Raw genomic sequence first — 12,078 nt, forward strand, 5'->3', positions numbered from 1 at the left:
CTGAGCCAAATGTGTAAATTGTTAAAGCTTCCCCTGGTCTGAAAGAATTTTAAAATAATGATGGTATTTATTACCATTTCTCCCCTTTTCTTAGAGCATTCTGTATGAGCAGTTTTGTTAAAAACCAACAGAAATGGTTTAGAGATATTTGAATTTTCTTATGCCTCCAGTTTACTGCCTGGAGTCACGAGGGCTTGTAAGGGGCAGAAGGATATACTTCAGCTTCTGTAGAATGCTCGGTCACAACAGATATCGAAGCAGGCAGGACATCCCGCCTACCAAACCAGAACAGCAATGAGTCCTCCAAAATCTATGCTACAGGGAGCTGAAAAGGGAAACCAGAACAGATCAGTAGAAAACATGATGACAAAATCCCTTAGGTCAACTTAGGGGAACCAAAATCCCCCAAAACACCCAGAAAATGACATTAAAAAAAAACCAAACTGCGTACCTATAGCACATCGAGAATATATTTACTGACCATTTAATGTTGCTGTGTTTGCAATAAAAGAAGACTTCTTATAGGTTTCTGTAAAGATTAGGTAACATCTATTAAGATCAGATTAGGCAACATCTAATAAGATCTCTGGTACAAAAACTAAAAAAAAAAAAAAAAAAAAAAAAAAGTTTGAATCTGAATATTCCTAAAATTAAAATTCTTATGAGGGAAAAAAAAGTCTGTAGAGTACTTTTGTAATAAATACCTGAAAATGAGGAAACAATGAGGAGAAATGACACTTGGGCAGAAGAGGCACACAGAAGGCAGCTTCTCAAACACAAAAGGAATGCTATGCAGCACCACTCATTGTATATGATGCATATGCATGCATATGCACATACAGATTTACATAGATAGGCAGATACACATACACTTATACGGTGAAGTACAAAAATACCCGTTCCTCCAGGCTGTAACTTGTCCTGAGGCAAACAGGGGCATTCACACAGAGAACTGCCTCACACCAATGGCTGGCAACAGAAGTGATTTATTTTGCCAAATGTTCATGTATTAACACATGAAAAAGGAGTGACATTTTAATTAATTTTTTTTTTTTTTAACTCAGAAAAATCTACTCTATGAATCCAATTTTAGAAACACATATTTACTTTAGCCTACTGAAACACATTTATGCTCAGTACTGCCAGGAATAAATTCTTCCTACGTATCACAGTCACTTGTACCAGGTAATTTCAGTTCATTTCTTGATGGAAATGGGATCTTTACCTACCCATTTTAGAAAATCGAAGGAAAAAAAGAAATAAAGAGAAAACCTCCAGGAAAGCTTTCTCTGAAACTACATCAGAAGGATTCACCAAATAAGAATGCTGTATTCCATTCTTTAAAAAAGGAACTCCAAAAGGTCTAAAGAAGCTTATAACCCTAATTATAGATTAAAGACTTAAATGAATTTGCCTGAAAATTACATGCTGGAGATGGGAAACATAATCTGGCACAGAGCAAGGCAATCCCCTAACTGTCTGTGATGCACCGTGCGCTGCTGCCTCCTTCGTTGAGCATACCCCACACTGCGGAAAAAGGTCAGCCTCCTACGGGACATACCACAGTACAAGTTTCTTAGGTTTCTGAAGTCAAGCAAGAGGCCAAAACTAAAAAGGGCATTTTATTTACTAGCTCCATGGTGCTCAGCTGTGCCCGGGTCCCCTGCAGCCCACTTCCCTGCAACCAGCTGGCTGGACAGGGCTGAGAACCTGACATCTCTCATCTGGCATACTGAAATACACAGAGAACGACTGAAAGCTTTGCTTTTTATTTAGTACATTATGTTTATTTTGGGGAAAACTAATCGTCACATACAGACCAACTAATATTTTGAAACTTTTTTTTCTAATTTTTTAATTCAACTTCTATGCAGATTTGCATGTTTATCTCCGACATTATTTCCAAGACATATATTCCTTACTAGATTGCTACAAGACCTCAGCTATTAGCAGTGTCAAATATTGTTGCTAAAATGAAGCACATTTCTTCTTATCTTTCTGTACTGAAAGAAATTTCAAAGAGTTTTGCTAAGTCTTAAAAATAATCCCATTGGGGAGATTACAAACACAAAGCACTTAAACCCTGGAAAAATAATAGTGTAAGAAAATCTTAAAAAGAGAATGAATGCCTGAAATGGAAATGCTTAGAAGTGCTGTTGAATAACAATTAAGCAGCATGCATATGGACACTAAACATCACCACTTCACAAGGTACACAAGCTTCAAAAAACCCACTACAAGTATGAAACCTGACTTAAAGCCTAGCGGTCACAACTCAGCTTTTCCATTTTCCCACTCCTATTTACAACAGAACCACCTCAGCAGTGAATCTTCTGTATTCACCTTTGCAAACTTCAGGATGTATTTTTATTCTCCATGTGTCAGCCAAGTATCCAAGCTCCTACTTTCCAAGTGAATCACTTCACTCCTACTTCAAGTTATTCAGAAAAACAAATGCGTATCAGTTACAACGTGTCATTAAAATGACAGGGAGGATACGAACTGGTGACAGCAGTCCCAAAATGTGTTTTTGCAGATACTGGGAATGTATATTTATACTGCCTATACTGCTAGCTGCTTTTGGCTTCTGACTAAGGCATTCTTTAGTGCCATCCTCAAACGCATAAGGCTGCCCTTTCCCAATATAGGGGATCACATTAAGAGAGGATTAATTGCATCTCACATTAGCCATCTAAAAGGTAGGTGCTGTCTTTGAGCTAATTGCCTGGACTCTGCCTGACCGTAAAGACAGATCCAGAAGGCGATCCACCTCACACTCCTTAAGCCATTTATCTAGCACAGACAAACAGACCTTTACAGGCCCCCACCTCCCTTGTCCATAGACATTTTAACGATAGAGCAGATGCTTAACTTTTCTACGGCTGAAGTTGAACAACAGGAAACTACCTATAGACCCTACTATTGGCTGCCTGATACAGCACCTTGAACCTCGTTATCATAGCTACCAAACAGTTCGTAAAAACATAACATAGACACAAGGAAATTAGTTGCCTGTAAACGTGACATTTCCAAGCATGGACAATAAATGCAGAAGCACTGTTATTTGAAGTCCAACATACTATTTCACTACTCTCATTATCTTATTCAACCACGGGAACTTCACTATTTACATAGGTAATAATCATATATATTTTTAAAAAAAAAACAAAACACCCAAGTTAAAACTAAGTGTGCATGTTGAGTGGGTTCATTTTCTTCAGAAAAGCACACGTATCTCTAGTCAAGAGGATTTTGGAAAAAGTTACCAGATACTAGGATCAGTCACTGAGGAAAAAACCTATTGCCAGCACACGTGAGCAGCTTTTTTAGAGGCAACAAAAGAAAAGCATAAAGTTGTAAACAGGACTCAGATGGCACTCAAAAACGCTGATTTATAATGGATAACAACGATAATGGATAACACGATGGAAAGGAGTGACACCCGCTCAGCCTCTGCCCTCCGATAGCTCCTGCTCTCTGCAGCCCCACTAGAAAACGCACAAGTGGAGTCCTTATGCACAGCGGAGTTGCACCCTGAGAAATCGCGTCCCGGACTGGGCTGGGACACTGCCCTGCGCCTGCAGCAGCCCGCTTCTGCATCGTCCTACGTTTCCCTCAGGCACCCTCTGCCACACTGGGTGACTGTGCCAGGAATCCTCCTGCTTGCTCACTGTGGCTTAAAAGACAGGTATAAAACAAGAAATGCCAAAGGACAAAGCTTTTGTTTATCAACTAAAACTAAAACAAACATCTACATTTTTAAATTCTAACTGGCTTCATCCATGAATCTTTAAAGACGGGAAGAGAGAGAGAGTAATGTTGGTGCGTACCCAAGCACAAACTTAAAACCACGTTCACTGTGTAGCAACTTTCCTGGATCTTTCACTATGGCATCTACCTAAACATCTAACTCCACAAAATGCAAACCTAAGCAAAGCATGTAGAGGTGTATCGGCATACATTCACATTCCTGTGGGTTTTTGGTTTTGCCCTTCTACACTGCATTTGCAAGTCACAGTCTAATTGAGACTCTATGGCTGACAAGTTTAATAATTTAACCTTGGAATCTACTACACTACGAAGTCTTCTGTTAGCAAGTTTTACAATAGGTTATTTATTAGAAACTAAGGAGATATCAGTCAGGAAATGCCTAAACAAAATTAAATGGGCTATTTTGGAGAACATTTGTGTCAATTAATGTAATCACTCAATTTATTTCATTGTAAGGAGCTGTTTCTCTTAGAGATGTGTATCTATACACAGGGAGAGAGAGCATGAATGTGTGCACACTGGGCACTCTGCCATGAGTTAATGAGGAATGGTTGCTGACATACTTTTATGTAAGACTTTCATCACAACTGCAACAACGATACAGCAAGGGAGAATACGTTTTTTAATCTCCAAATTTGATGTTCTATATGCACAGTTACTCTTATTTCAAGAAAAAATATGAAAAGTTCTGTGAGTTTATTAAGATTTGTTAAGAATACAATCTGTTCATAGATTATTTAATGCTTTCTAACTGTATACTATCTAAGTTTTGCTTTTGAAGTCTCAATGTGAATGCCCGAGAATACAGGCAAGTTCAAGATCATGTAGCTTCTCTCAAAAAGTTCAAAACAGCACGTGTCACTGATACGTCTGATCTAAAAGGATTTATGTGACTACGGTATGTGACATTGCCATATACGCACCATCATCGGGTCATCTAGCAAACAACGTTAGGGTCCTACTTCAGGCTGGGTTTCACTCGGTGGGCTAGGAACCAGGCTTGCTGGGTTTGCTACAGTGGGCTGTGGACACGCCGACTCACAAATACAACCTCTTTTTCTCTTCCTAATTTGAACAAAGACACTGAATTAAACGGCAGATGCTCTTTTAGTAAGAGGTGGGCTCAAACGTGGGTTTCACCTTCTCCACTCCCACCCCATAAACTGCAAAGGCGGCAACGCGGACTCAGGGGTCTGCCAAGTATCTTCCCCCATGAGAAACAACCTCCTTCTCCCACCCTCCCAAAGCCATGGCAGAGGACAGAGCTGTGCTGGGGTCCTCTTCTCTCCCCTTTTCTACGTCTCCCTTCCCTCCTGCTCCCAGCAGCAGCTTAGGGCTCAGCAGGTCCGTCCACGAGCATCCCAGGCTCAGCAGCACGACAAGATGCTGACATTTATGGAAGGTGCTGATAACTGCCAGAATGGCCAAATTATTCGGGGCAAGGCTGGAACACGTAAGCAGTGTGAGTTAAAGCCATGCTGGCCCACACTTCCCCACTGCCTGATCCCAGCCCAGGTAAATGCTCCCGAAATTGTGTCTGCTGAAACAAACCACGTTAGGAGAGAGCACCCTCAGTACAGTCTACGACACCGTGATATGATCAAGACCCTGAAAACAGAGGCTAGCTAGATTGTGAAATGGTTTTCCAGATTATTTGATGTTTTAAGGAATGATTCTTCCAGCAACAATGAGGTCTCAACAAGACAGGCTGCCAAACACCATTTTAAGAATTCAGATAATAAAGGACTGCGCTGGCTAGTATAAAAACATTGTGAGAAGCAAGGAAGAAAGCTGGGAAGTCTGAACTGGACGAAAGTATTTGCAAAAATGTTTGGGGAAAAAACAAAAAAAGCAAATCTGTTTTAGACAGATTAAAAATACGCCAAGAAAAAATTGTCTAGAAAGCCCACCCATGATGGTGGACTAAATCTATATCCTAAAATCCACAAATTTAAGAAATCCATAGATCGCCCTAATTCCAAATTGTTAGAAAAAGACAATAGAAGTTCCTACCTAGCCCAGATTCTGGATGTACAGACGAGAAGGCATTTCTGCATGTGTCCATGGGGAAAAAACCAATTACTTTTTATTTTATTTTGCTGATTTGAAACAATAGTTTAATTTTGCTCAAATAGTTACCCATGTCTGCAATTTTATTCCGAAGTAGTGAAATACAGTTAACACTTGCATAGAGCCATATGATTTCCTACATCTACATTCAGAAACTTACTTTCATGGGACCAATGTGATTCAGGACAAGAAAAATATTTGCAAAGTAATACAATAACTGAAAGAAGTTATTGTAACCATCACTAATAGTAGGGTGTGGATGCACCTGGTCCTTACAGACAATGGTATATAGTCAGAGCACTGTTTGAATAAAGAAAAAAAATAATTGTAACTTGTGGTTACTATCACTGATGTGGGAACTTTATCAGGTTAAAAATGAAATCAACCAAAACCAAGCATTCATCTAGACGTCAGAGGAAGCTGAGGATCTCTACCAGAAGCTGTAAAGAAAAACTGTCAAAAAATAATCATGTGAGCTCTTCTGGAAAATGTTTGCATGTGACTATTAAACGAAAGCATAATGACAAAGAAAGCTGACGCATTTTTACAGAAGATAGGGAACAAAAATAGTAAAATATCCTAAATATCAAAGCGCTTATGGAAGCATTGCTGTATTTTGTACTGCTATAAAATGCAAGCCTACTTATTTAAAAACAAAACAAAACAAAAACCCAACAATGCTGCAGATTTATTACTCCCTCATTTAACTGAATCAGGGAGGAATGAGATGTCCCAGAGACACAATGCTTTGCAGGTCTAAAGCTTGTCTATAAATGCAAGGAATCCTGCCAACTAACAATAAAGTAATGACAATAAAGTAATAAAAGGTATTACGATTAATGTAGTTACTTGTAGCTAATTATCCATTCCAGAAAAGCTCAGAAAACAAACAAAACAAAAAAAACCCAACCCCAAATCAGTGACCACAGCGTTCTGAAACTACTGAACCAAATACACCCGTGTTTTATGCAAAGCGTTTGCTCGTGAGGAGAAGAGCGTTGTGCCTGCTGGACTCTGACCCAATGTAAAGCATGGGAATACCTACGCCAAAGCAAGCCCTGGGCACAGAGCGTGGAATCACCTGCGCGCTTAGAGGGAAGAGATGCACCGGCAAGGTTAAGGTGCTGCAGATAAGCTCTCCGAAGAGTTCAGTTTTCCTACGTGCACTGCAAAAAAAAGTCGATTCACTGCAATCATTTCACCTTTAGGTAACAGATGAAAGAGAAGCTCCTAGGTGAAGTCACAGTGGGCTGAGAAGGAAACACCCGGCTGCTGCGCCGTTTCCTGAAACAGGGTCAGGTTAAAACTCCTGGCAGGAGCAGCACGCCCATCAAAATCAGATGCTGTGATTTTTGGAGCAGAAGAGGGGCCAAAACCTCGTCTCGAGCATTTTTCTGGGAATTTGCTAGTGAGAGACTATCAGATGAGCAGCCTGCATAAGTTGGTATTTACAACCCAGTAAACAAAACAAACCATGGTAGCAAGTGAGATTGTAAGAGAGTCACATTCAAATCTAGCAACAGAAGGGAAAAGCAGTTTTGAAAGTCAGAAAAATCTTCGCACAAGATTGTTACGCTAAGCTCAGAGACAATATCCCCAAAAATAAGTAATATTATAGGTACAAATGATGGTGACAGAGAATTTAAGTACTTGTGTATATCTATCTATATGCAGATACGGAAATATATATACACAGATAATTGAATATATATATAACCATGCATATATAAAACATTATATATAAACAAGCTCTCTCCAAAACACAGACAATTATCTAGAATTAAAGAACAAACCTCTTAAACTTTTTTTTATAGCTGCTAATTATTATGCAGACCACATTCAATATTTTGGGGGCTTTTGTGGCTACTCAAAATCGTTTGCCAGGTAAGGAAAGGCAGGAAAGATTTACAAATCCATTTGCTTGCAAGCACAAGTGAAATGAGGCCCAAGGGCTGATTCAGGCGGCTTCTACCATGAAAGAGACATCACAAAATGCCGAGTCAGCACAAAAGTGCCTATCCCTGCCTTGTTCCTTTTGTAACAAGAGTCAGCCAAAAGAAGGCTGGTGTGATTTTACAGAAACCGTCCCTGAAATAAATGTGCAATGCACCCCTACTGTGAGAAACATAGAAAGAAAATAAAGAAGGTAGAATGTCTAAAATCAGGAACAATGCTTGAGAACAGCCCTTAATCTAAAAGAACCCAAGAAGAAAAACTGGAAATGTATTTCTTACACGCTGTAACACACTGTAAAAGGCTGCCTAAGAGACCCTATCAGTTGTCTGCCTAATCCTGCAGTCCTGTAAAATAAGCACGCGATGCGAAGTCGCACAGGACAAGATGCAGCCCGGCTGTTGCACGGGGGGGAAGGCGGAGCAGCAGCATCAGCCCCAACACGGCCCTCCGTAGGTCAATGTCTGACGAAGGATGCTTGCTTGTTTTAAACCTGCTATAGCGGTTGATTCCCCGGTGTGTATAAACTCAAGAGATGAAGGACGGACATTGGGAAGACAACCTGGGCCATCTAGACAACATCACAATTGGGGATGGGGGGGTGGCAGGAGGAAAGATTTCACTGTGGCAGTGATGTAGCCCTGAAAGAGGTGCCCAGAGAGGCTCTTGAATCGCCATTCTTGCAGACTTTCCAAATTTGACGGGACAAAGATGGCTTTTAGCAACACGCTCTAAGACTGAAGTTGCCCTGCTTCAAGCAGGAGGTTGGACTAGACACCCCAGAGGTTCCTTCCAACCTCCATCTTCTCTGACCCTATGGCATATTTCGCTCCTAGCCTTGTACAAACTGTAGTCTTATGCATAATATTTTACCAAAAGAACATTTTTATAGTTTATTTCTATATATATGTTTATTCGTATGTTTAAATATCTATATTTATGTATACATATACTTACAGTACACTTATATACATACATATATATATACACACACACACACAATTCTAGCCACCAATAAAACCAAAAAGTTTCTGTGTGATGAAAACACATTATTATCTGCTGCCGACCTCAAGCATAGACAGTTAAAGGAAGAAGCAACTGTCTAAAGGAAACGATAAAACTTGTCAAGCTCTCCAGGTCAGTGTTTCAATAGAAACAGGATCAATTCTCAGAAAAACATGGTACAGTGATCTGTGAGAACATGAAGGAATAAAGGTCTTCTGAATATTTACATTGGCAGGAATATATTAGTAGGAGAAACACCTAAAATTTCAGAAACTTTATAATAAATAACATCTGTATAGGATTCATTGTCAAATATTGTCAAACAGTACATTATTTGGGGGAGTAATCTCAGTCAAACTATTCTTCTCTTCCTGCACAGTGTTACCAGACAGAGTTACTAGCAAATAAGTACCGCCACATTTCTCGTCTGATAGCAGGTCCAGGATGTACAACATGTAGCAGTGGGAGAAGTTTTTTGGCATCCGTTTCTGATAAAGCAACACGACACCTTGTATACATAATTTTGCAGACCAGGTGTAAAGGCTTACTGGTTCAGATATTCGCAATCTTACTGGCAAAACTGTAGTTTTCACTAGATTCACATTTGTGATTTTCACAATTCACACCGAGAGCACGGGTTCACTGATGAATGTGGGAGGGCATTAAGGTTAAAAGGAGCAGTGGGACATCCAGGTGGTGGGGATGTTGCCTATCTTTATTTCCCTTTCTTTCCTCTTCCCATTTTCCTGGGATCTAAAATTTCCAGACTCACCTCCACACACATAAGAACATGCTGAAACAGACCAAAAGCCCATAGCCCAGAATAATGTCTCCAAGCATAGTATCTGTTAGTATCTCATGAATACTTGATGTCGATTTTCTGGTAGATGGAGTTCCTCATACTGTACAGGAAATGGATTTTTGTAACACGCAGGTGGCAGAATTTGTGTTATCCACTTCATGCATGGACCTAGTATTGCAGTGGCTCAGCAAGAGGCAGTCTCTCAGTAGCCTGTCTGTCTTTCAGGCTGAAGAGCTCTAAGTTAATTAGTCACTTCTGTATGGAAGCCTTGCTGTAAGTTGAACAGCATTGGGTCCAACACAGACTTCTGTGGAACTTAACCAGGGACCCTACACTATTTAAAAAAAGAAAACAAGCGCTTCCCAGTTTTTATCCAGTTATTTATAAATGCAAGGAATTTCCACCTTATTTCACAGCTGTTTAAGGAACTCATCAAAAGCCTCTGGAAATAACACCACACCTGCTTATCCATATAATTACAGCCTTCAAAGAACTCCAATAGGTTTGTGAGACACGTCATCCTTGACAAAGGCCAAGCTGACTTTCTCAATAGATCACACCTACCTGTCTGCTACTTTTCCTTACCACAGCTTGAAATAATATGCCTGGAAGAGATCCCACGCTTGCCAGCACAGAGTTCTCTGGTTCTCCTCTAGGACTCCACTAAAAAAAATGGTGTATTTGTCACCTTCTGGTCTTCAGGTACCAAAATTGTTTCATTGATCACAACTAAAAATTCAGCCTTTGCACCATTTTTGTGGACAGCTGAAGTATACTTGAAGTCTACCATTACTACTTATTTCCTACCATTGTAGCCTTACCCAAATGTTCATTAAAGATCATGAATGGTCAAGCATTACCAACCTTAAAATAAACTAAATCATATTTTTCCTAGACTTAACCTTTCAACACTGAAGCACAATGAATTTTCTATCGCTACAGGCTTGTGGATACCTTTTTCAAGAGTTTGTGGTTTTTTTTAACTTAGATCTCTTACACAGTCCTCCTTCTTAAGAGAGGTAGTTAACAATTTTATTGCAAAATTGTCTTTGGGGAAGGTTTTTTTTTTTGGTCTTTCTTTTTTTTTTTTTACATTTGCTGTGTGAGTTGGATAGATGTTCTGTGATATTTTTGCCATCATTTAGATTTAACTGTCTGAAAAGGCAGGAAGCACCTGCCAGCAGATACTACAACAGTACAATACAGCCCCAGCCTCAGAAGGCAACTATCTCTGAGATTATGTCACTGATGCCTTGCAATCCTTTTGGTTTAGGATATGTTTTGTCATTTCAACAGCCAAATATTCAAATCAAAAAGGATGTGTCATTGTAGCAAAACCCATCTGCCCACTTATATTGTTTTCATTTCAGGAACCTCCCTCCCATCTATGATGTCCCCTTCTCAACAACTGTGATCTTCCATTTCCTCCAACATCTTGTCTGAAAGAAATGGCAAGAGTCCAGAATAATTCATTGAAATGATTTAAATGCTTCCTGTTGAAAACCAACCAAAAAGGTCCTTTTTAGCCTCCGGTCTACAGACTGCTTGTAAGGGGAGAATAAAAGATAACCATTAAAAACAAGCCTACTGCCAGGCTTAAATTTACGATAAAAAGGCCTCGCACCTGCATCACAACTTTTTGAGAGCTATCATAGGATTCAGCACTTACAACTAGAGTTGGGTGAGCTACTGGACAGGACACACTGACATGAAGTGAACGCGCGGTTGAGCCAGAGCCCTGCTTTTTCCACAGCTCTTTGCTACCATCCCATACAAACCTGTTGCAAGGAAATAAACTGGCTGAAGCCAAGCTCAGGTGAAACAGCGGAGGGGACTCAGTCAGTAGCAGCCCCGGCTCTGTCCTGACTGCTTTGGCTGAAGGCACATACCTGTATCTACTCAATTCCTCTCACCAGCTGGCTGCTCGCTTACAGGACAAACGCTCAGCTAAACTGAGTATTTGTGTTAGGCCAGAACCAATCATACAGTTGGACCCGCTGTGCGGCACTGGCTTCACGACTGCACTGAACTGCTGCCTGTCAACTAGAATTGTCTCAACAAATGATATCTAATCCTTAGTTTACAATTGCTTATGCCCCCATCTGGCACTAGGGTCACAATCGTAAATGTAATTTGTAAATGTAAATTGTCCCACCAACTAAGTATCCCGGCTCAAGCAAAGTCCCAGTTTAGAAGGGCGCCGCGCGCCTCTGTGAGTATTTCTACACCGTAAACCAGCGGCGCGCTCCTGGCAAATCCGATGATAAAATAAATCTGCTTTATGCTGTGCGGCGCAAGACATCTGAACGCGACGCAAGGCTGAAGCCCGGGAAGCGTGACACCTGTAAAACTGGGAGCGACTGGAAAAAGCAGACTGCTTGCCCACGGTGACCTGCCCGGGGGGACAGCGGCAGGAGAAACACGGCAGCATGTCCCGGCTTAAAGGGCTCAAGCCACACCGAGCCCAGAGGAAAACC

At 40.6% G+C, this 12,078-nt stretch overlaps 1 protein-coding gene across 1 annotated transcript in view; it reads right to left on the reverse strand.

Annotated features, from left to right (window-relative positions):
- The window catches only part of GALNT12 (polypeptide N-acetylgalactosaminyltransferase 12), a 55,174-nt gene that overhangs the window by 33,788 nt on the left and 9,308 nt on the right, over nt 1-12,078 (reverse strand). The gene's annotated exons all lie outside the window — the stretch shown is intronic.

This window comes from Haliaeetus leucocephalus, unplaced genomic scaffold (assembly GCF_000737465.1).
Source record: "Haliaeetus leucocephalus isolate CR32 unplaced genomic scaffold, Haliaeetus_leucocephalus-4.0 Scaffold915, whole genome shotgun sequence".
Lineage (NCBI taxonomy): Eukaryota > Metazoa > Chordata > Aves > Accipitriformes > Accipitridae > Haliaeetus > Haliaeetus leucocephalus.